This window comes from Magnolia sinica, chromosome 16 (genome assembly GCF_029962835.1).
Source record: "Magnolia sinica isolate HGM2019 chromosome 16, MsV1, whole genome shotgun sequence".
Classification (NCBI taxonomy): domain Eukaryota; kingdom Viridiplantae; phylum Streptophyta; class Magnoliopsida; order Magnoliales; family Magnoliaceae; genus Magnolia; species Magnolia sinica.
The window spans coordinates 28299321-28325802 of NC_080588.1; the positions used below are offsets into that span (position 1 = coordinate 28299321).

General features: G+C 39.8%; 1 protein-coding gene across 2 annotated transcripts in view; it reads left to right on the forward strand.

Annotated features, from left to right (window-relative positions):
• Window positions 1–17844: 17844 nt before the first annotated feature.
• LOC131229534 (NEDD8-conjugating enzyme Ubc12-like) overlaps window positions 17845–26482 on the forward strand; it is a 36464-nt gene continuing 27826 nt past the window's right edge. Inside the window, exon 1 of one of the 2 annotated variants that reach the window (XM_058225522.1) lies at window positions 17845–17967. The gene's annotated coding sequence lies outside the window, so the exon portion shown is untranslated. The remainder of the gene's footprint in view (window positions 17968–26482) is intronic. The other variant, XM_058225523.1, reaches the window with a different exon arrangement.

Consider the following 26482-nt stretch of genomic DNA (forward strand, 5'->3'; position numbering starts at 1 on the left):
GTAGGTTGTATGGGAGACAACAATCACTTTTACACTAACATAGCCATGATATGGCTGTATGTTTGTGTGAGCGGGGTGAACTTCTTAAGTTCCCTCGCCATCTTCCAATTTTGATAGGGGTATTGCATGTTACCCCTAAATTGTTGTTGTTGTTGTTGTTGTTGCGGTTGTGGCTGTGATGGTGGTGGTAGTTATGGAATTTGTTGCGATGGACGAGGTTGGTATCTTTACTGGTGTTACTGAGGTTGGTATTGTTGATGAAGCTGACGTCGCTGTTGGGGAGCTTACTAACTGCCTTGAGTAATGACGATGATGTTGTTGACTTTTGTCTAACGTTGGATTGAACCATTTCCATTTCATTATCTCAAGGGTTTTGCCCCTAAGCTTGCTCCATTTTTCTAAAACGATTTGATGCATGCAAGGGGTAATTGTTCTGGCCCTTATGCCGACCTCAACTTGCTTCTCTACATGGATGAGCTAGGTGATGTTTGCATATGGGCATGAGATCAGGTACCCTAAAATACTTAGGTTTTCCAAGTGGATGATCATTGAGATCCACTCCTTGTCATCAATAGGAGTTCGCATTCGAGCGACCATAGCTCGCTAACATCTAACATAAGTTGACAATGTCTCATCACTTGTTTTCCTTAGGACTACCAAATCTGCCCTCGGCACCATGTTGAGATTGTAGGCGAATCGGTCGATGAAGGCCTGAAAAAGTTGTTCCCAAGTCTTGATATGGTGACAATCTAATGATGTATACCAATCCAGAGTATCTCCCTTCAAAATTTTGTGGAATAGGTGGATGAGGGCTCTGTCATTTCCTACCATGACGTTCAACTCAGCTTTGAAATGGGTTGTAGGATAGCCTCTGTTATCGTATCTCTTTAACTTGGGAACCTCAAAGTTTTGATGTACCCATGCAACTGGGAAGGGACATAGGTCTTTGAACTTTGTCGAGGGGAGGTAAACGCCCTTGTTGTCACTGAAGCTAATTCTTCATGGCTTGGAGATACTCCCATAACTCCTCCATTTCTATTCCGGCATCTCTCATGATTGAGCTTGTTCTGCTTCTTCGACATAGTGGTCAATTTCTTTAACCCTATGGCTTCCGTTAGGGGGAGCTTGATGTAATATATTTATGTTCCCGACTACAAAAAATTGTTGGAATTGAAAGGCACTCCTAGTCATGGGAGGCTGAAAAGCTGAAAAGTGACCTTGTTGGGTATTCATCACTGCCTGCTAGTTGTAGAGGACTTGACACTGACCCCCACTATGGGCATCCACCAATACTGGTCTTGGGCTTTAGGTTGGGGAAATTATTGCTATTTAAAATTGAATCATGACTATGCTATGTGCTGGAAATTGACTGGAGAACATGGTTGCAAGATCTGTTGAAAATTGATTTGAAATCCCAACTGCGAGGTTGGCTGGAAATTGATTGAGAATCTCAGTTGTAAGATTGTTTTAAGATCAACTCTCGGTTGTGGGAGGGTATTGAAAAAGTGCCCTATGGTCAAGGGTTGTGATGACCAGTGTCAGAAATCCTGTGAGGATTCCAATGGGCGCTTGGTTTAAACTGGAAGCTGGAAAGAACCTTAAAGATAGTTGTTGTGGTCATTAAGATGGGCTATCTTGGTGCTGGCTGTGGTGGCTTATGCCTGCATGAATTACAGAAACATCTCATGCATTGCTTTAACTCCTTGTGCCAATTCTTGGATGATCGACGTGACTCCGCCTGCTATGGATGTGCAGGTCGAGCTTCTATGAGATTGAGTGCGTGAAAGGGTTGGACTTCTTCCTTATAGTTGGTCATGCCAGTCTGCAATCTGGTTTGAATGATGTTGCGAAAGGAGAGGTTTTTTCGAGAGTGCTTGGCTTGTAAAGGCGCAGTGGTTTTGGAATTTTTTATGTTTTTTATTTGAAATTGATGAATATGGAAATGCTTAAGAATTGTTAACCACAAGAGATTGAAAATATCTTGTTTTTTAAGTTAGGTCTCAACTGGTGTGGCTAGAACTTCCCTAGTGGAGTCACCATTCTATATATGTTGGGATCCCAGGTCAGAATCGACTAAAGGCCACTTTCCCATGGGTTGCCTCTTTTGAGGGCTTTACATTGGGATTAATTAATTCTATTTGACCAAAGTCGCCACTACCCAATTTCTACGTCTCTATAGTAGGCTAGACCCTATAGAAACGTTTGAGTAAGGATCCAAAGATTTCCTGTCCTAAGATGACTCTTTAGTTTTGCGAAGATATTATAAGTAAAGGATCATGGTTATAAAGAGGGAAGGTATTAACACCCATTCTGCCCATACAGATGTACGATCTCTACTTCACAAGATTTGATTGTTCTTGAGGGTGAGATTCAGTTCTCATATATGAATGTGTGCAATGCTCACAACAAAATGTGAGGTAATTGGCAAGTTTTATATTGAGCAACTGATTAAATTAGCAAGCATCAGAGCATACTTCCGAGCCAATTTGGAGGAAAGTGTGATGAATGATGAGATGAATGTAATGCTATGCAATGTTATCGCTAGATGAAGCTTGATTAAAAATAGTTGGGTGGATGGTAGTGTCGCAAGGATCATATAAAGTGGCTTGGATTAAACTTAGGTCAAGTTCAAGAGGCTAGTGTAGGTGTAACGTCCCAGATTTTTTGCCAACTTGGAGTTGGACGGCCTTAGGCAATGGGTCTATCATAATGCCTTAGCGACTTAGGAAGGGAGTGATCGAACTTAGCGATGTTAAAGGACCCTAGGATCTAGCCATCCGGCTAATCTAAACACTGAAGTCTTAGCCTAGGGTTCAAATATAGAAGCGACCCTTCTTTGCTCTCATGAATCACATGGAAGCCCCATGGGCTTCACCTAGGGCCATTTCTACTTCACTTATACCTCATTTCTAGTCAGTCATACCATTTTCACTCTCAAGTCATCACCCCATTCTCTTCCCAAGCTCTCAAACCTCAATTTCAAAGTCTCAAATCCCCCTTTCAACCCATCTCCTTAAAAAATCTCACCTTTCACCACCTTATTCATCAGATTTTTCTAAGTACTTTCATATTAGACACAAATCCTAAAGCTCAAAGGATGAAGAACTATAATTAAACTAAAATTTATTATAAATAGTAAATATATAAATAAAATAGGTTTTTGACCATTAACCTTTTGGAATATCACAAGATAACTAAGTTATTTGGATAGCTTAGCTTCTCCTACCCCAAAATCATATATTGCACGTCGAATAACTCATTCCGATTTATAAGATAGACTCGTTTCAAAAACTGGGTGGCAGAATCACGACCACCAAAGGGGCGCAGCGCCACCGCCTGGTCGGCGGCGCGCTGCTGGTGCACCGAATTTCAGTGGACCCTCACTGAAATTTTCTGCGTTTTTAGACCGACTTCAAAAAGTCATATCTCCCTCAATATAACTCCGATTTAGGTGATTCAAAAGCCAGATTGAAGCTTGATAAGTCTAGTTTCATATAAAAATAAATAAAAATTTTTAATATAGTTAAATCTAGGATGATGTGACAACTGTCCAAAAATTATTAGTTCAGACAGCTGCTACTTCTACAATTTTTAGAATTTTTCTAGCATACGAAATTTAATAAAATTTGGTAGAGATAAAGTAGACTTAATGATGAACTACTAAAAAAATAATTAAAATATATACTAACTAAAAATCCCAAAAAAAAATATAAAACCACCTAAGGACTGTATCCCGTCATAATTTAGGCGAAAATTGATTAACTACTAAACTAAATAATTGGTGGATTTATCTTGAACCACCATCTTCACAAATGAGAAGACCTAAAATCATGAGTATCATTGACTCAATGTCTTCTTAAAGACCTACGAGAAATCCCAAGAGCCTATCGCTCTTGGGAGTACATTGAAACTCCGTATTGGACCTAGACCGCACGTCGAAGGTCCGATGACCGCGAAACTATAGGATTATGTCTGTCCTATTGGGCTTGACAACTATCATGAGAATCAAGCCCAAATAGTGTTCCAAAATGCACAACTTAAGCCCTGAGCGAAGTGTGTGAGAAATGCGAATGTCTTTAGAAAATGTAATGAAACTTAAGTGAATTGGGTCATTCGTTCATGTGCGAAATTGGAGATTTCGGACCGTCTGTTTCTGACCAAACTTCACCCAAGGAAAAAGGAAATTTTTTTGCTCATATCTGTATACTTATGGCCCCGATCGAGTAAGCATGACTGTTGATCTGACACAGGGTCTCCCACGGTCGATCTGCTCATCAGATCGCACCGAAATCACATCCTGGTATAGATCCATTGTCAAGAAAGTTACCCTATGACACATGTGAATAGGGGGCCTCCCTATGAGCCCTGTTTGTTAAAAACAGGCGCCCTTTGGAAACAAACAAAGTATACTAAGGTCCTGGGGCCATTTGCATCACTTCTGGGCCTATATATAGCCCTTAAACCACCACATATCTCTCCTGTACGATTTTCTCCAAACCCTAGGAGAGAGAAGAGAGAAAAGAGTAAGGAGAGAAGAGAAAGTTTGGGAGATTGTTACAGTATTTCTCTCCCACAACTCCACGTACTAATTCACCTCCCCACTTCGCTACACACTCTGATTCAGCCACGATTTGGTTAAGAAAACCTAACCCTAATCTTGATTTAGAAATTCAAATAGCGTAATCGATGAACTAGCTAACCTATTTCGTTGTTTAGGTACCCGACGTTCCATTCTCAGGAACGTAGAATTCGAACCGCGTCCGAATCGTGTATTCCGACGAAAGGTGCGGACTATAAACATTTAGGTTATGGTTTTCAATGCTTTCAATGTCAGTAATGATTTATAACTGACTTGATCGCCGCCATATTGTCTTAGATACGCCACTTTCAATATAATATACATGTGTGAACTATGTTGAACGAAATATGCATCTCATGTGTTTGTTGAAATTTTTGAATAAGTATGAAAATCTGATTTGTGTTTAACATGCTTACGAATTTAGCATTCATTATTGTTATATGCATGCCGGCCTCTTTGTGTATGGATTTACAAAAATATGTGTGGTAACTAATCTAGTCTATACATTTGATAAAGTGTAACTTAAGTGTTTGATAAATTGTCTGAATGAGAAATTGTTGATGAATTGTACATATTAAGAGTATTAAGATAGGATTCTCAATTACCTTGATCATATGTATAGTTTCTTTCATGTAATCACGTTTACCGCTACGCAATTTATGGATATAATGCAAATGTTTGTTGACATGTTCTATGTGTTTGATGAAATGCTCAAATGAGGGATTTCTTTGGATTATTTGTTAAATGTTTGTATGATTATCACATGTGTCTACCTATTGCATCCAAGTAATATTGGGGTTACAACGTAGCCCAGGCAATCGATAACAATCCAGATATAGGTGGCTAAATTAGTCTCGCCACATTGGGTAACTCGACGAATCGAGTTGCACGACGATTGTCGACAGTGGTTAGGCCACAAGGGGTGCTTGTGCACTTCATGTCGATTAAGTCAACGTGTGCTCATACCAATCGAACTTACTAAACAAACCGATTTATCTATTGTGTGTTTACCATGTATAGACATTATTGCTTAAATCTAAGGTACCACTTACCAATGTAAAAGCCCGTTTCAACCATGGTACCACGATCCGCTAAGACTTATGAGCCGGGCATGGTGGTATGAGACACCGTGGTCGAGCTGTCGGCCTATGCTAGGGTGAGGAGCCTCACCGTAGTGACCAGTGAGCAACCCAAACTCGTGAGTCGGGCATGGTAGTATGGGACACCGTGTTCGAGCTGTCGGCCTATGCTGAGGTGACGAGCCTCCCGTCGTGACCGTGAGTATAAACTATGAATTTGCCTATTGACTGCTTTTCATTAGGGGTAATGCCCTACAACTTGGCTATCGTATGTGACTAACTAGGATTGATGACCCTGGATGGATCCTTCGGTTTGGGTCAATAATATAAAGGGAGGTACCTTAGCTTCCCAAATATGCTGTATGAATGAGCCTAATTAAGTACTCGGCTAACACGACCATGCACCGCATTACATGTGCTTTGGCGAGGAATATGCACTTTAGGTAGGTTGTCATGCGTGAACTTAGTTATAGGAGTGGCTTGTGAGGGAGCTTTATGCGAGGGCATACATCATTACTACATACCATCTCTGCATTAACAAGACTAGTTAGGAAATGATTGTTTTATTGCTTTATCATTACTGCTTGATTAACTTGATAACATGTTAACTTTTACCTTATAGTACCACACTCATTACCACCCTGGGACGGTGTTTTAAAATACCAACCAGACTCTAGTTTAGATACAGGTGATGATAAAGTCTATGCAACGGAGCATGACTTTATGGATGAGGAGGAAGAGTTCTCCTACTTTTAGCTCTTGGGTGGGTCTATGTAGACCTCGTGTCGATGCACAGGGACTGCGGGGATATTTGGTGTAAGACCCGTATCCTAGACCATACCATTCCGTAGACTTCCGCAGTCTTCCCGGTCGAATTTCGGCAACCTTCGACCCTTAACCGGTATTTGCGCGCGACCCTGCGTCACATGCTGTTAACCTGAATCGACTCAAACTGAGACTTGTACCCTTGCGACCGCGCCGTCGCCGCTGTTCTGATGCCGCGTCTCGCGCGCCGATCCGATACTCTGGCCAAGAGATGCGGGCCAGCGCTCAGTGCGAGGAAAACGCCGCGCATGTCAATTCTGAGAAAATCTCTATGAGATGTCACCTCAATCAATTAATCAATCCATCCCATCATGTCAAGTACATGTCAAGTACACCATCACCTTTCACCCTTCCCCAAGCAACCCCAAAGTTAAAAAGTTCTTACACCACTCATACCTTTCTTACACCAAGCAACCACAAAAGTCAAAAAAGGCTCTTACACCCATCACTCACCACATCAACACATCCATCACCCATCTCTCTCTCTCTCTCTCTTTACAACCCTCACTCTCTCACTTTTTCAAACTCATTCCAAGCTACCAAAATACCATACGTCCAAGCCTCCCAAGGCCTCCAAGAGAGCCACAAGTGTGGCCCACTTTTCCACCCTTTCATCTTCCATCTCAACCATCCAAACCTCATCTCCTCCGTTGGAATCGAAGCTAAGGAGCTAAGGAAGCCTAGGGTGCAAAAAGAAGCCGATGGGTGATCTTGGATCTCCACTTATTTATTTTGTTTTGTGATTTAAGGGCCCACTTGTCGTGGGACCCACCTTGATGTATGCTTGGTATCAAAGAGGGGCCCATAGTTGCGGGGCCCCTCCACCCTCTCCGTTCTCTCTCTCTCTCTCTCTCTCTCTCTCTCTCTCTCTCTCTCTCTCTCTCCATTGCTTTTTTTGTGTATGATGCCCTATGGCCCACTTGATGCATGATCCACACCATCCGTTGATGTGGACCCCACTGTTTTCATGGCTGGTGCGTGCCATGGGCAAAACACAAATATCATGCTTATCCAAAACAAGTGGGCCATGTGGGACCCACCTTGATGAGGTGTGCATCCACACCATTAGTCCTGGCGGATGCACCAGTGAAGGGTGCACGTAACAGTGATGTGTTAACTGATAGTGACCCACCTTGATGAGGTGTGCATCCACACCATTAGTCCTGGCGGATGCACCAGTGAAGGGTGCACGTAACAGTGATGTGTTAACTGATAGTGAGTGTGGACTGAAGTGGGTGGCTAACAGTGTAGTGTGGCTGACAGTGGGAGCAGCTAACAGTGGAGTGTGTATGGACAGTGGGATCCATGGGACCCATCCAAGCCCTCCACCCCACGTGTGGGGCCACACCATGGTGTATATGTTCTATCCAAACCGTCCACCGTCTCTAGACGGTGGGGGCCATGTCTGTGTGGAATCCACTTTGATTTGTAGGTGAACCTAGTCCGTCCAGCGTCCCTGGATGCTGGACGTGTTCACGAAGTGTAAGCTGATAGTGAGGTATACTCACAGTAGGCATTTAAATTTTTTTAGCTTTTAGGTGGGCCACTTGTACAGGCCCCACCCTGATGTGTAGACTCAATCCATGTCGTTCATCCTTTTTCCCAACTCATTTTAGGCATTGAGCCGAAAAATGAAGTTGATCTGCTAAACAGGCGGGCCATACCATAGAAAACTGCGTTTCCTACCACTCAAGGTTAGTAGGACCCACCTTTCTATTTCTACACGCTAGACATGCCGAACATTGGACTTGTTGGGTGTGTTTTGGGCCCTAGAATCCATTGGACGGAGTGGATTCTCAAGACGTGGGCCCCACATGTGAAATATCGTGGAACAACAAAAAAAGGATGCAACAGCAGCAAGCGCTACTGCTGTCAGAAGGCAGCAAGCGCTGCCTGCGCACTAGCGGACGGACGGACGGGTAGCAGCCCACGGGCCCAGCCGTGGGCCTCACCATGATGTATATTTATCATCCAACCTGTTCATTGGGTGGGCCCCTTCTTGAAGTGGGCCCCTTAAAAAAAATTAGCCGTATATGTTACTCGGGTGGCCCACATCACAGGAAACATTGATGATGAACGTCTGCCATTGAACCCTTTTTGGGTCCGTACTCTCAGCGGATTGGATGGAAAATAAACATTACGGTGGGCCCCATGTGGGGCTACACTAGATGTGTGTGCTGTCCAGGCTGTCCAGGGCCTGGACGATCATGATTTTTTTAATATATTATATATATAGTACATACTATATATAGTTTGTAGTACTGTCTAGGCCGTCCAAGGCCTGGACGTGGATGTATCATATTATATTATATATAGTATACTCTACATTATATATGTTATATTATACAGTATATACATGCTGGCGGGCCCTATGTGGGATCCAACTATACCCTTCTAGTGCAGCAACTGCACGTATAATAGTCATATAGCGGCCCCTTTTTAATGGCAGCAAGCCCGTAGGCCCCACATTGATATATGTGATTTACACCATTCATTGTTCGAATGGTGGGGTCCACTATGATGCATACGTTGTATCCAAACTGTCCAACCATATTAAGATATCATTTTCATGACATGAGCAAAAGGTTAGGATAGATCTAGAGTTCAAGTGGACCCTACCAATTAAATCGTGGACCGTGGCATCCACCGCTCAACTTCTAAGGGCAACATTGGTTTCCAATTAAATTGATATTTGTTTTCATTTCAGGATCTCTATGTTAGCTTGAGAATAGGTCGGATCTCAAAAATATATGAGGGTGGGCCCGATTTAATATGCCTGAGGCCCATTTGATTCGGCCCATCCGACTCGGCCCATATGATTAGGCCCATCTTGATGTAGTTATGGCCCATCCATTGAGGCCCACCTTGATATATATGAAGCCCATGTTATGAGGCCCATTTGATGTAACTAAAGCCCATGGGTCGAGACCCAATTGAATGTACACAAGTCCATTACTATGTATAACTCTACCATGGTTTGTGTAATGATGTTTATGATAGTCGTGCCTTGGGAGCAATGTTGGTTTGACGTCCACATTGCAAGAATAATGTTGGTTAAATGTCTGCATTATGACTCTCCCTAGGGCCCATTGTTAGGCCCATACTTGTAGGCCGTCTAGGCCCATCTTCGTTATGAACAACATCCACCACCATATAACATGTTTAGTATAGTTCCATGATTCATGATCATACGCATCATATGTATGATTGATATGAGAAGTGACTGATCATAGCACATACCTTCGGGCAGATTGTTTAGGGACTCCCAGATAGGCGGTGTTGCCCTACATGAGCGCACGTTACGCGCAGGATTGCTGTATGACTGGATAGTGTGATTCATGCATTCGCGTTATGTGATATGGTTACTGTATGCCCTAGCGACATCAGGGCGGTAGCCTCCACAGACATATCGTAGTTGGCAGGATTAGATACCGAAAATCTTGTTCTACATGAGGTGCTATAGATATCCCTGGGTGAAAGTCCATAAACCCTTATGGTATCAGAAGGTTGCTCCAACGTCTAGACTGAATGGGTGCATGAGCATCGAGTGCCGATTACCAGGCGGTCGCGCTTTCCACTATGTCGTGGTCGGTTGGAAGGGGGTACGGCCTTACCCGCCCGAGTGAAGGGGGCAAAGCTAGGTTGAGTTTGACCAGCTCGAGGAATGAGTCCGCTATCGATGAGCCGAGCCCGATATTGGCAGGCGGATAGTAAGGTCTCTTCCACTCGCCTTATTGCGCGCGATGGGGCGGCAATCTGGTTTGGAGTGTACTAGACCCCGGTGATATTCCAGAGTTGAGCTGTATTGATATGTGGACTTAGATGAGGATTCGCATGCTTGAGTTACATTTCGCACCGCATGGCCTTGGTATGGCCGACATCATTCATGCCTTGCACCGCATGGCCTTGGTACGGCTAATAACATTCATGGATTCATCAGCATATTCTGCATTACTCTGATACTGCATAATTGTATTAATACCTTTCGCACACACTTTCACCACCCTCTAAGCTTTCTATAAGCTTATGCACGATTGTTGCGTGCAGGTGACGTTGGAGCGCAACAGCGCTGAGGCAGGAGCGCTTTGCAGATCATCTGGGAGCTTTTTGTTCACTATCATTATATTTCCCTTTATGCTCATTGTACTTGTAAAGTTTTTTATTATAGTGAAAATGTGATGGAGTTTTTGGTTGTTGTTTGTCGATTATGCCTTTGGTTATGCTTATTACGAATCAAACTTGTGTTGAAAATCCTCCTCGTAGCATCCCAGGATCGGAACTTGGCGAATGGGCGCTGGGAGCCGAGAATGGGGTTCTACGAAGGCTGTCGGCGCCGGTTTCCGAGTTTGGGGCTTGACATTTGGCTTAGTTGGACATCTATTTTCCCGCATTTTGTTATTTTGAAACAATTCATTTATATATTAAACCTGGTTACGTAATTATACTCTGAAGGTTTGTGAAACTCCCACATGCTTAAATATTTATGGTTCAGACTTCCGCTTACTTAATTTAATTATATCTGGAGTATGATATGCTGTTTTGGTATAATCTTACTCATACTTAACTCATTAATATGGACAAATTCTGAACATCATCATCCATATTGCATAAGTGATGTGCTGGATCTCGGGAGTAGAGCTTTGCTCGTCCCTCGAAATCTGGGGCGTTATAGTAGGGGTTGGACATAGGCTAGGCTCTCTTCCTCACTCTCACTCTCCCTGGTGGGCGGATGGCTAAGGGAGTTTAAGATGCTTCTAGATTGGTAAAGGATGATTTGAAATGGTAAGGATTGTTTTTCTAGGATACTTGAAATGTAAAGGGAAGGGGTTTTTTTTCATAGCCATCCAGACTAATTTTTTGGTAATTCCTACAAAGCTTGAGGTTAGAAGGGGCTTGGATAAATGAAATTTCAGATTGGCATATGGAGAAATCTCATATGTTGGTTTGGATGGCATAAGGTGTAATTTTGGCTCAAGAGAGGGGCATCAGAGTAATTTCAAAATTTTACACATGCATGAAATAGGCAAAGAAGACATTTGGCCAAAGTACAGCCAATGCCACGTGGCGAGCAGCACCCAACCTCCACTTTTGCTCCAGCTTTGGAGGGATGCACCTCTTGTACACGTGAACAACTTCGGTCCCCCGAAACTACTTTGTTGTCCCCTTTCTCTTCTGATTTGGGCTTTGAAATGGGCTTAGGCCAAAATGGAGTAGCCGTTTGTCCGTTCCTCCACCTGAAGTTTGGATGGTTCCTCCAGCTTGAGTTATATGTATTTGAGGCGGGTCCATTGAAAGGTTTTTAGTAATTATTTATGGCATTTGATTATTCATTCAATATCTCTTGAAAAGCAGGAATTGTTTGGCAGTTCTTAGTTTTATGTATGTTACAAGCACAAATACCATAAACAACTCCGCAGTCATTTCGGGTTCTACCTTCTTAAGTTCCATGGCCTCGACTTTTCTTGTGAGTTTTGCCACTCTTGCATTTATATCATATTCCTCTTTTAGAACATAAATTCATCCCCTTTCCTTTGATTGAGTAGACTTATAAGTGGTGATTCTTGAAGAGGTATCCCATGATTGCGCGTTTTCAACAAGTTTATCAAAATAATCTCACGCATCATCGACTTCCTTATTCATGAATTCCTCATTACACATCATCTCCACAAATTAGTGCATGGGTGAGGTCAATCCCTTATAAAAAAAGCTTGTTATACTCTATGTTTCATAGCCATGTCGATCCTTAAATTGCTCCCAACATTGGAAGAATGTCTTATCCTCTTTTTTTGCAAAATTCGTGATTGCTTTTCTTAAGGTATTCGTTTTATGATATGTGAAGAACTTTTTAAGGAACTCCCTTGTCATTTCAACCCATATGCCAATGGACCTTGGTCTTAAGGAATGTAACCATGACTTAGCCTCTTTCAAAGAAAAAGGAAACAATTTCAGCCTAAATGTGTCCTCGGACACGTTTAGAAAGTGTAATGTAGATATTATTTCATCAAAGTCTTTCATATGCAAGTATGGACTTTCAGATTCTAGTCCATGAAACTTAGGGAAGAGTTGAATTACCCCTGGTTTAATATACACAGTTCTTACATTCAATGGAAATATCATGCAGGAAGGTGTGCTCACCCCCTCTGGTTGTAAATAATCTCATAGAGTATGAGGCGGGGTCCATTATGCACCTCGTTTTCATCTTGGGCTTCCTCAACTGGGTGTTGAGGTTGATGTGCAGTCATAACTTCTACCGACTTAAAGGATCTCAAGTGATGTCTAATTCGGTGATGAATAGGAAACCTTTTGACTAATCCTCCTTCATTTAAGAGACGTCGAGTGTTATCATGAACCCACTTGGGAATGAAACACTCTCAGTCCTCAAGTAACTAAACAATTAAACCTAAAAAAGAAAACTAGAAAAACTAAAACAAATAAGAGATCTAGAAAAGATAAGAAAGATGGTTGGAACAAATTTACCGAATAAGAGTTGCTATGTTAGGACCCTATAAAATAGAAAACAATTTCAGAAAAAATCTTAACCTAAAAGCAAAATAGAAAAACAAACCTAATTCTAATCCTAATTAATTTCAGAAAAACTTAGCCATAGTCCCAACAATGGTGCCAAAAACTTGTTCACAACACCAAGTTGAAAAGGCCAAGCTATATGTCCTAGAGGGGGGGTGAATAGGACAAATCCACAGGGACTAAACTTGTATGTATTTTGAAAATAACTAGAATTAGAATTAAAAAAAGATCTAAATTGAAATATGAATAATTGATAGTAATGGTGAATAATGTTGATTAAAACTTATGAGTTTAAAGGTGGGAACTAGGGTGCCAAGGATCCACTTGTAGCTATCAAAATGTCACCTTACTTGATTCAAGGAATATAGTTGGAATTGGAGTCTTATCCTATCCAATTGAAAGATAAAACAATTTAAATTAAATATGAATTTTTCATTGACCTAATTCTCAATAGAGGAGAATTGTGATGATTGGAAGAGATTCCATCACCCTACCATGCCTAGGAGACGATGGTGAACAACAGGATTTACCAATCTCATTATCTCAAGATAGGAAAAGAAGATATCCAAAGCTATCATAACATCTATTGTAATTTGAGTCACAATAAATCATAAAAAACTGAAAATATTCCCTTAATATCAAACTAGAAATCAATGAAGTTCAATAAGAACAAGAATCAAAGAAAAAACATCTAAACACGCTACAAGCTTCATCTCTTAACCCTAGTTAAGAGGTTTAGCCAACCATAAACATGATTGAAACTAAATCTCTTAAACAAAGCATGAAAAATAAACTAGAGATGAAGAAAAACTCTTTGGCGGCTGCTCCACCCTTGTGTATGCTCCATGAGGCCTTTCTAAACCTTATAAGATGCTTTGGAGCATCATATGGAGTCCTATTTATAGCTATGGAACTCCAACTTTTACACTGAGTTGGAAAAATTTAGAAACTGCCTCAAATTTACGCACTCTGCGCAGTTTTTGAAAATAGACTCAGAGTTTAAATTGCCTCAAATTTACATACTCTGCACAGTTTCTCAAAATAAACTCAGAGTTTTAAAATATACGTTTTCAGGAATATATTTGTTTTCAGGACAATTTCAGGATTTCTTTTCTTCACTTTAAATATTTGATTCTCTTCATTCATCACTTGATTTTCTTAGATCTTTGGCATGCGAATTCTTCATTAATGAATTCCAAATCTCCAAATCTTCATTTAGTAAATTTTTTAGTATAAATCTTCCTTTTGGCATCAATTTCACCTTAAGCTTTCGAAATCACTATGCACATGAAAACATGCATAATTAAATCAATTAAATACTATCATGTTTATAAAACCAAGGTATAAATAGGGAAAAACAGGTAATATTTCACACTCGACGAGCTACCATTAGAGAGATTGGATGAGCTTTATAGAGGATTAGTACGACTCCTTAATCCTCAGGCTAAGAAATCATGTTTGTTATGTGTGCTCGCTTGGTGCGAGAATGTATTGGTTTTAGGGCAAGTGGGAGATTGTTAGAGTTTGCATAAGAAACTCATCCATGCACTTATCCACTAGCCACATGGATATGGGACACGGGTTGCGTCCTACCCCCGCCCGAATGGATTACCATCCGGGCAGGGCTATGTGGGGCCCACTGTGATGTAAGTATTTTATCCACGCCGTTTATCGCTTTTCTCAGATCATTTTAAGGTATGATAATAAAAATGAAGCAAGTCCACAACTCCAGTGGACCACACTAAAGGAAGCTGCAGTAATAATGACATCCATTATTGAAACCTTTTTAAGGGCCACCATGATGTTTTTTTTACCATCAAGCCTATTAATAAGGTCATTTAGACGTGGATGAAGTGAAAACACAAATATTAGCTTGATCCAAAACTTCTTCAGTTCCCAAGAAGTTTTTAGGACGTTCAGTCCTCACTTTGTGGTCCACATAAGACCTTTACCTGCCTCATTTTTTGTTTCATATCTTAAAATAATCTGAGAAAAATGATTAACGGCATGGATAAAACACTTCCATCATGGTGGGCCCCACAGAGCCTTGCCCGGACGGATTACTGTCCGGGCGGGGGTAGGACGCAATCCGCGTCCGTGGATATGATCGGGCGGATCTTAACTATTGATGTGGTGACCATAAGTCGTAGATTAGACATATGATATGCTTTAGAGATATTTAGCATTGCTCTCATCTTATAATCATTGGGTTTGTTGAGGAGTGATTCTTCTGGTAGTCTTTGGGAACTTGAGATTTGACATTATAGTCATTGATGTAAGAGAGTCGTGGTCCATGAATCTCAGTACTTTGTTAAACCATGCCCGTCACAGGTGAGTGGGACACACTTGTAAACATCAGTTTATGAGATATATGGTCATCTTGTGTGAGGGGGCTCACTTAAGTTAGGATGGACAATCTCCACCATCGGGAGCCGACTTGATATTGGTTTATGCTTTGCCCTTACCCTGCACAAGAGTGTGAGTGTGACATGAACAAAGGATACAAGTTCGAACCTTTGGTCACTCACATTAATGGATCGAGATCAAGTTAACAGTTTGGGGGCCCATTAACTTGGCTTGTTATCGTGAGATCAAGACTCGATGATGCATGAAAAATGGTTTGATCCTTAGACCTGAGGACATATAAGGGTCATGATCTTGACTAGTTGGCTTTGACTCTTCTTACGAGGTCCATTCATGGGCCAATAAAGTAGAAGCAGTTAGGTACTTCCATCTAGAGCCGTTGATTCTTGTATAAGCCAACAAGGGATCTATTGGTTTGCCTAGGAACATATTTATGACTTTGATTTGAATATAGTAAGGACTCATCAAGTGATTTTTCGCTGGGCGCACCACTTTAAACATTTTAATCAAAGTTTAAACTTTTAAACATTTTAATCAAATTTTCAAAGGTTTTTAACCATTAAAATAACTTTGATCGTACTTGATGATGGCTTGTTGGCCTACATCTGATGGTCCACTTCTGACTAGGTATGGATATAATTATAAGTATATAGGCCGTGGCAGTTGAGGGATTGAATCATGAGTATATGTATATATAAGGTGGATTAACGGTTTCCTTCATAGTATGTTATACCGAAGTTCGTAGGGTGGTGGAGCACTATAGTAGTAAGTGTACTCAAGAAACCCTAACCCATCCTTATTTATATGATACTATCTCAGAGGAGAGGTAGAGTTAACCTTGGACGTCCGACGACCACCTCATGGATGTGTGAGTGTGAGGAAAAAGAGAGAGTTTGAGAGAGAGCAGAGATCTACTCCATCCATTCTCTATTGTCCTCATGTGTGGTCCACTTGTATGGATGGTATACTTCTTCCTTGATACATACCAGATGATTTAAACGTTGAGCTATCTTAAATCTCCCGTATTAGGATAGATAAGGGAGAGACTCCTTAGTCTAGGATATGGCATCCATAAATCAACATGAAAAACATTCCATTTATGTACATCATGTATACATATGATCTCCACCATTCATATGTATATTGTTATATTGTAGAAATTTGATGTTATTATAAATGAGAATTCTCAAAATATGTCTCATAATTAAATTGTATTGTACTATATATTCTTTTGCATTTGTATGTTTAGGACCTTAACACTTGGTTCATCAGGTACTTAAAATAATTAAGAAAATCAGCTTGATCCATAACATAGGTAGACCTCACGGCATGGATTTGGTAAGGCGTGGGCAACAGTAACTTTGGTGAGGCCATGACTATGGGGCCCACCTTAATTTATGTTTTGTATATCAAACTATCTATCCATTTTGCCTACTCATTCTAGGGCATGGGCCAAAACATAAAGCAGATCCATATATGAGTTTAACCACACCACACCACACCACACCAACAAAATTGGTGATGGAATGCCAAAGTTTTGAATAAGCTTGTACTGTGTTTTCCTTCCGTGGACTTTGTGACCATATCAGAGCAACATAATGTAGGCCTTTAGAAGTTTTTAATGATAGGCATTCAATCAATACTATTTCCTGGTCTATTGGAGATTTAGATCTACTTCACTTTTGGGTTCATCCAGTAAGACCCAGAAGGAAAAACGTAAGAATGGCGATGTATAACACATACATTAAGGTGGGCCCAATGTCATGGCTTCACTGAATCCAAGGCGTATTACATATTGACAATGCCAATTGCGACCTCGCCAGTGGGCGGTGGGCTATCCCACTGATGTATGTGTTTTATCCACAAAGTCCATCCATTATGGACAGGGGATGAGCTAAAAAATGAGGCAATCCAAATCTAAAGTTGACCACACCAAGGAAAATAACAGTGATTGGAAGCCCCTTTAAAAACTTCCAAGAGCTTATAATGTTTATTTGCCATCCAAGCGGTTGATTAAGTCACGAACCTGGGAAACATAAATATAAAGTTGACCAAAAGTTTTGTGACCGTAAGAAGTTTTTAATGGTGGCAGTTCAATCATCACTTTTTCTTGTGGTGTGGCCCACCTGAGATTTTGATCTGAATCATTTGTGGCTCATGCTTTAAAATTAGATGGAAAAATTGTATGGACAGCATGGATAAAACACATAATCTTGGTGGGACCCACAGAGCACCGTCCAGTAGCGAATTGCTGGCAGTGTCAGTATGCCACGTCCGACCGAAGCCTCGTTCATCGCTCAAAAGGTTTCGGAGCAATTTGACATTGTTCCTATTGGTGTAGCCCATCCGATTTTTTGATGGACTTGATCTTCCTAGTACGCCGTGAACACAAGGGTTCACACCTGATGGACGGATTGGATCTCGCATATACAAAATGGTGGCCCCACAGAGCTTTTGCGTTTTACGGTCTGCCTAAAACAGGTGTGGTAGACGATTCCGGTCCCCCTGACATAATATATTTCCCGTTCCTCCTTGCTCTCTGGTGCCATCTCTCCTCTACGAACGAACGAACGAAAGCGCGGAAAATCAGAAGAGGTATGAAAATCGATCTTACTGTCTTCGATTTTATTTCATTTTATAAAATTCTGTTCTTGCATATTAAGGATCGTAGCATTCGATTTCAGCAGCCTTTATTTTTATATTTTAAGGAATGAAATCTCAGAAATTAGGGTTTGAAGGTGCCAACATCGACTGGTGGAATTTACCACATTCTTTTAATTATTTTATGAGATTTCTGGAATCAAGGTTCGGAGGTGCCGTACTTGAAGGGGCAGAATTTACGAAAATTTAGTTTTTTAAAACAATTTTTTTTTTTTGAAAATTTGAAATTCCTCAAATTATGGGTTGCTTGAATGTGGGAGTTTTGTGAATTTTTCGAAAGTGTTGGTTTTAGTAATATTGATGGAATTGGGATTTTAAGCTGTCAAAATTGAGTGGTAGAACTTCTGAAATCTTCGATTTTTTTTATTTTTTTATTTTTTTAAAATTTTGAAATCATCATCATCATCATCTAAGCCATATACCAAGTAATAGGGGTCGGCTGCATGAATCCTTTTCCGACGTTCCACTTTATCATGGCCCATATCTTCAGTTAGACCCTGTCATCATTAAAAAAACAAAAATCTTCAGTTAGACAATAGGTCATCAAGTCTTTTCCTTCTACTTTTTTCCACATCCTTTTGGGCCTTCCCCCTGCCCTTCAACTTGTACCAACTCACTCCTAACCGGCACAGTTCTTGGTCTCTGTTGCAATGGGCCAAGCTGCCTGCTCCAGCCTGGGTGACCCGGCCTTGAACAGCCATGTCTTGGGCCGGGCCAGGCCAGGGCCAGGGCCAGGGCCAAGATGAGTATCCCAGTCCGGCCCGTTTCTCAAGTTTATACTATATAGTACACAGGTATTAGTAATGTACGTTATAGAATCTGTATACTGGTGTGTATGTAGTAATATTAGTGTTTTAAATAGCGGTAGTGTGTTGCGTAGCGTTCAATCTTCCGAGCGTGTAGCGAAATAGCGTAGCGTGTAGCATAAACTACACAATACTTCTATTTTTTTAATTTTATATATATATATATATATGATAAATATTAAATAGTAAGAAAAAAATAAAATATATAAATGTTACATTCTTCAAAATAAAAATCTTACAGTTAAGAGCGTTAAGTACAATACAAGTATAAAGAATATAAAACCAACAGTCACCAACATTTTAAAAGGGAAAAAATCAGGAAAAAATTGAAAATACCAAGTTATTTTGTATGATATCTAAACCGTTTATAAGGTCTTTACTATTTATATGCTATCCAAACCGTTCATAAGGTCTTTACAAATGTGATAAAGTGAAAACACCCAAAAGATAGCCTGACACAACTTTTTTGGCCATAAGAATGCTTCAACGGTGCTCACTAAATGCCCACTTTTTCCTCTCGCGTGGCCCACTTGAATGTTGGATACGCCTCATTTTTGGTCACGTCCTAAAATGAGCTGGCAAAACTTATGAATGGGGTGGATTTCTCATAAACATCTCATTGGGCCCCACCCAGCATCCTTGCGCAGGAAGTGCCTGCAAAACGGTTTCGCAGGAAATACACATACGAAGGCGCGCGCTGTCACTCTCGAGCTCGAGTTGCATTGGCGGTTCAAAGTTATATAGGCCCCACAATAATGTATTTATTATATCCACACCGTTCAACCATTTGGAGAGATCATTTTAGTTGATGATCCCAAAAATGAGTCATATCCAAAGCTCAAGTGGACCACATCACAGATAACAGTGGGACAGTGATTCTCACCATTAAAACATTCGTAGGGCCCGCCATAACTTTTATTTTCCATCCAATCTGTTCATTAGGTCACACAGACTTGGATGAAGAGGAAAAACGAATATCATATTCATCCAAAACTTTTGTGACCTCAAAATGGTTTCAATGGTAGACGTTCAGTCTCTGACCGCTGTTTGCAGTGTGGTCCACTTGATCCTTGTATCTGTCTTATTTTTCGGGCCAAGCCTTACGACGAGCTCGACAAATGGATGAACGGTTTGGATATAATGCATACCTTATGATGGGACCCACAAAACTTGGTGACGTCAATGCGCCAGTAAGCTCGTGGTGTGCGGTACACCAGCCAATGCAAATACCTTTAAAAAAGGCTCGCACGCCGTTTTTTTTCGACGCAGATAGGGTTCCAGCATTCTGGAACCCTAAAATCTCTCCCAGATTGATGATTTCTCAGATATCGGCGATGATTTCTCCCGATTTCAGAGAGGATTTCTGTGGATTTCGCCCAAATCTAGTCGAACGCTACTCTCTTGGGCAGATTGAACAGGTAAGTGTTTTTTTTTTTGGAATTTCTGGATGGGATGTGGATGAGATGTCGCCGGATGTCGCACGGCTACAGTCCTACTCAAAAATCTACAATATCAGGCCTTATCGTGCGATATATCGGCGATATCTCATGATATTTTGTGATATATCGCACGATAAATGGAAGTTTGGCGTTTTTTCAGTATTTTTCAGTATTTTCTGGGGGTTTCGTATCACTGACTGCCAATACCGATATTATCAGCCGATAAGCCATGTCTTGGGCCGGGCCAGGCCAGGGCCAGGGCCAGGGCCAAGATGAGTATCCCAGTCCGGCCCGTTTCTCAAGTTTATACTATATAGTACACAGGTTTTAGTAATGTACGTTATAGAATCTGTATACTGGTGTGTATGTAGTAATATGAAGAACTTTGATCCTCTAGTAGTGTGATGGATGATACACAGGCACTTATAAATTGTCCAAATTGTGAACTCCACTTTATGCAGTGAATAGTATATTGATAGTGGATAGTTGGGTGGGGCATATGATTGGTTGATGAATAATCTGATTTGACAATTGGCACAAGTGTGGCATGAAAAAACTTTTATTCTCTAGAAGAGCATAATGGTTTATAAACACGTACTTACCAGTTGTACACTAATTGTACACATAGCATACATGTAACCTATCTTTAACTTATACTTATAGGTCCGGCCTCAACCCTAGCCATAGCCCTAGTCCCAATGTGCCCTCTAGGGCGAGGGCTAGGGCCGGGTCCTCTTTAGCCCATTAGGGCCTAGGTTGGGCTAGGGCTCTAGGGTTGGGCTAAAGCCAAGCTCATCCCGGCCCATTCCCACCCCTATCCATAAGAAAGACAATTCATGATCTTTAGAAAGTAAAAAATAATCTTTGATTTAAAATTTAGTGGTTAATTTTTTTTATTTTTTTATTTTTATCAAAGTATAGATTTAATCCATTACATTTAGATTCAATTGTCAATTTATTTATTTATTTTTAAATCCTCAATCCATTGAGATTTAAATTCAATTACATGTAATAACATGTTTTTAGTATGTTAGGACCAAAGTTAACGGCTAATGTAGGCTTGACATTTTTTAATCAAATGTTGATCTTTCCTAATTTATAGCTATGGAGATTCAAATCCGATATGACCTATTTAGAGTTTGATCACGTTAGGGTTTTCGAAAGACGGAAGTGTTAAATTTTTTGCAAAACCCATATTTATGCCATCAAGATCTACTTCCCATCTAGATGACAAATTTCCAAAGATGGAAACCAATGGCTAAGATCATACCTATGATTGCATCCTCTCTGAGTTTGTAAAAGCCCGATGACGATCCTTCAACATAGAAGGTCTCTCTTTGATCTATCTCCAGCGAAAGGATGCTAAGAAAGCCATCTCATGTCCACACTATAAGGCTATGGGTGTGAGAGAAGATGAGAGTTGTCCACCAAGGCGACCCGCCCATGTGGAGGAGAGTAGAAGAGGGAGGAGGTGAAGTGAGGACTCTCTCTCTTTCTTCCTCTTTATCTTCTTCTTTTGCTCCTCCTGCTCCCGCTCCTCCTTCTCCTCCTTTCTTCTTCTTTTTCTTCTTCTTCTTCTTGACTATGCTACATGCTACGTATCTCACATTACAAATTATTATTCAGCCCAACATTAAAATCAAGTAATGTTTTTAATAATTTGTTATATTTTTCTGTTTTCAATAAAAATTAGTTAATATTTTCAATGCTTTTAGTAAAATAATACAAGATTAGTTTAATTGCTCTTTCTTTACTCTCATATTTAATCATCGCCCCTTCCTATTACTTTAGGTTGCATAAAATATCATGAAATTTTGTTATTTAAAAAAAAAAAATAATCACTCGAATTTGGTACTGAATATCATGAAATTGGTGTAACCAAGCATAACCTTGATTAAAAATCTAGAAGTAGTGTGTAGCTTATGCTGCATGTCGTGTAGCTTATGCCTCATGCTTTAGAGGGGTGAGCACCTACATGTTACTCGCTATTTAAAATACCGATATAGGATCTATATATAAGAATAGTTTAGGGTTTTCAGGGAGTACCACCTTATGATGGTCCTCATCTCTACAGACTTTAGTGTGCCCTACACCATCAAACATTTGTGTTTTTTCCATCCAAGTATTTAAATTGGCCCAAATTGATCCAAATCCCTTCACTAACTATGGTGTCCATCCTTGGCCTAATATCCCATGTAGGCACAAGGGGTGGGCCACTAAAAGATCTAATCGCTGGATGTCCATCAAGTTTAATAAAATATACACTTTAATGGTGAAATCAAAAGCTCTAACAGTCCAAAATATTTGAGGAACCTTTGGAAGTTAGTCTGCTTTAATACTTGATTGGTGGTACCGCCGACAAGATTTATCCACAACTAAGTTTCGGGAATACTAGTCGATCCTTTTGTTGATGCATATAAGGCTTCCATTGCATACTAATGTGTGATCCCAACAACACTTGTGTGTCAGCCACCAATGTAACTTCAAAAATTGTGCCAAGGCCTAAAAGCTAGGACCATGAAGTCCTTTCATGATCTCCAGTTTAAGGCTTAGTTGAAGCCAACATGCAATCAAGTCAATCCAATTTGGACATGATGGGTCTCTTTGTTAGGAGACTTGATGCGATCCACCTATGTGAATGCCTAATTTAGTCCATCACATACTTGTAAGCCAGTAAACAATCACACACTTGAAGGTGAAGGGCGATGGGAACAAAATGCCCAACGGTGGGGATTAATCCATCCCAACTCGTCATTGGTTCCACATAGGATAACCACAAAACTAATCCCGGGTCGCCCAAACATGATGAAGTGGTTATGGAATTTATGGTACTTGAACCATGGGAACACAAATCTCCCTTTGGCCCTGTTGGCCTCTGTGTCCACTTTGGACCCATGAGAGAGAGAGAGAGATTCCATAGGGAACCTCTAGCCAACTAAGTTCCACACAATTAATGATGAAAGATAAAACCATATTCTATTCGATTAACTGGTCATCAATAAATAAGATTCATCAACATATGAACCATTAGCTTTCCAGGGGAAAGGATTCATTGATTACATTCGTTTTCAATTTTGTGAATTGACTTCCTCAGTTTTGTTTCTAGTTAATAACTTAATTCATTGCAAGGTATTCTGTATCGGTAACGGTGGCCATAATGTTTACCACCATTACCGATACGGGTATCGGCTGTAACGGCCGATACGGGGGCGTAACGGCTGTTACGACCACCGTTACGATTGAAAATTTTCTTTTGCCCAAAAAATTCTGAAAAAATATTTAGAAAATAAAAAATAATGTAAATATTCCAAATATGTATTCATTTTTATTTTTATTTTTATTTTTTGTTTTGAACATGTTTATAGTAGTGTAACGGTCCACTCTTTGGTGAGAGTGTTGTATCGGGCTGTCTAGTGAATTTGTGAACATGATTATATGTATCTAATGTTTACACATCACAATAAAGCATTAAAATTAGAAATAAGAAAATTTGCATAAATACTACCTTTTCAATTTTTTGAAAAAAAAGGCTATTAGAGTTTTTATTCGCTCAAATCACTTCAATCTACGATTTTAATATTAAAAATCATAGTGAGTGTGGTCGAAATCTATTGTAAAATGATCTAGGAGAGTTTTTGGAATGAGAAAAGTAAAAAAAGGGGGGGAAAAATGGATTTAAATAGGAAAAAAATGGCCGTTTTTCGACTGTTACGGGGGTAACGGTCGTTATGCCTCATAACGGCCTTTACGGCTACCGTAACGGCCGATACGGTCCCAAAAAATCAACTACCCCGTTTCACCCCCGCATTGCGTAACGGTCATGGCCGTTACCTATACGTATTGGCCTTTACGTGTGTCTTGTAATAGATATGGAACACCTTGATTCATTGATTATATTTATGTTGTCTCATATTCCTCTCTATTAATGCTAGTGAGAGCAATGCTGTCATAATCATTATCGTATCGTAAATCGTAAAGGGGTCTGAATCGTATCGTATCGTAAATCATAAGATTTTTTTTTTTTCCAAATTTTCATTAAAAAAATGTCATAAAAAATAAAAATTGTAAAAAAAACACACACATCCAACATCCATTTTGTCATGAATATGCAAAAAAATAAAATAAAATCTAGAATTGTGATAAACTGTATACTAAATGGATCATTGATTCATTGTGAAATGTGAATGTGTTGTATCATCATGTCATAATCAAGTTAAAAAAATAACCCTTTTCCCATCCCATGTACATGTAAGTTTTCTATATGATTCAAAAAAAAACATTTTCCCCATCCCCATTTGCATATATAATGTATTCTCCATTCACTTGTTTCTATAAGTAAAAAAAAAAAGAAAGAGAAGTCCAAATGAATCTATTCTTCGTCAGCTGTGGCAGCGCCATCATCCTCCACCTCATCATCAATGAGATCAATGTTATCAACATCATTTTCATCTTCGGAATTTTGGTTTCGAAATAAACTCCTCTTCCTCTTCTACTACTTTCGCCTTTCCCTTCACTTCGGATAGCAAGTTTTCTAGGACCTACAAAATAGTTTTACATAATGCATTATAATATAAGACTACAAGACTAAATAATAAGAATACGAGTCATACGACATGCAATTATACCATGTCGCCCATCTAGTCTTGATGTGGATCCGCCTATACCTTGCACATCCTCCAATCCTTCGACAAAGCATTCAGTTCAGCTGTTATCTGTAGGAAGTGCAGGATCCTCTTTTGCGGTGATCAATTCATCGTTAGATTTCATATCTGACAAGCGTATAAGATCAAGTCCTTGGTCTTTCTCTCTCTTTGCATGACGAACTTCGAGCTGGAGATTGTATTTTACGAAGATGAGCACATTTAATATCTGTTTCTCGAGTCTATTCCTCTTTTTTAAATGTATCTGCAATGAATGTATTATTACATAACGTAAGGCTATTGGTTACTACATGGTGAATTCATAAGTTGAGTAGTGAATTCAATAGTGTCTCACCTACTCAAAAGTGCTCAAGTTGCGTTCACAACCAATAACACTACGTGTCAAATTCAAAATACGAATAGCCAACTTTTGCAATTCTGGACACTGGTCTCCGTAACTCTCCCACCATAAACATAAAAAACAATAATATATAATTATATAAATAAACTAATTCATAAAACTTAGGCACACCATCAAAGTCAAAGAAGCAAAATAATTTTAAGTAAAATTACCTGGTTGCTTTGTCATTATAGTTAATTTTGTTGTCTCTCTTCCAAATAAATCAATATGCCCTTTTAAACATATCCATATGCTCATCAATGATGACCCTTTGCCTTGAATCCGGGACCATTCTTTCAATACAGTCATACAAGCTGGTTTTAATATCTAAATCCAGACGAAAATTGTCATTATACTAAAATCTAGGATTTAAGAAATAAGTTACCGCATGTAAGGGCCCATGCAACTGAAGATTCCACCATTGGTCTATAATTTCCCATATGGCTGATATCGCTTCTTCACCTGATGCAGGGACATGTGATGACCTAATCCTAGATGCATGTATAATCAGGTTAAATAATGTGCACATAAATACAACAAATAACTAAACGTTTTCGGTCAAAGGGATTAAGTAAATTTCAAAACAAAGATGAGGTCATTCCGTCAGGATCATGCCCTTTAACATAAAATTGCGTAAACAGTGAAAATGGTGGACCTAGGGATATGAGGATATCCCAGATCTAGTATAAGTCAGTCCACAGTTAAGTTTGGATCTGATTCTATTGATTAACCATCCCCCTTTTCCATTCAAACTAGAAAGGGGATATCCAGAGAGGAACGAAAGGGTTGAAGATTGAATGGTTCGGGATTCAGAAAGTACTGGTTCTTTTGTCGTCAAAAGAAAATAAGGAGGATGATTCTTACCTTTTCCTGCACCTCAAATATCTAGAAAGAAGGAAACCTGAAATCAGAGTGGAATCCTCAACCCCCAAGGGCCAATCCTGAAACCCTAATCTCTTGAATAAAGAGGAAGAAAAGAGACGAATTTCTATTCGTTCAATAATAATGAAAATAGGGTTTCTCATAACGTATATATAAGCTATGGAAAAAGTAAAAGTGCACTAAAGCCCTTGAAAACAAGAAAAATAACAAAAAAAGACAAAAAGTAAAGAAAGTGCAATAAAGCTCTTGAAAATAAGGAAAAGAACAAAAACGCCTAAAACT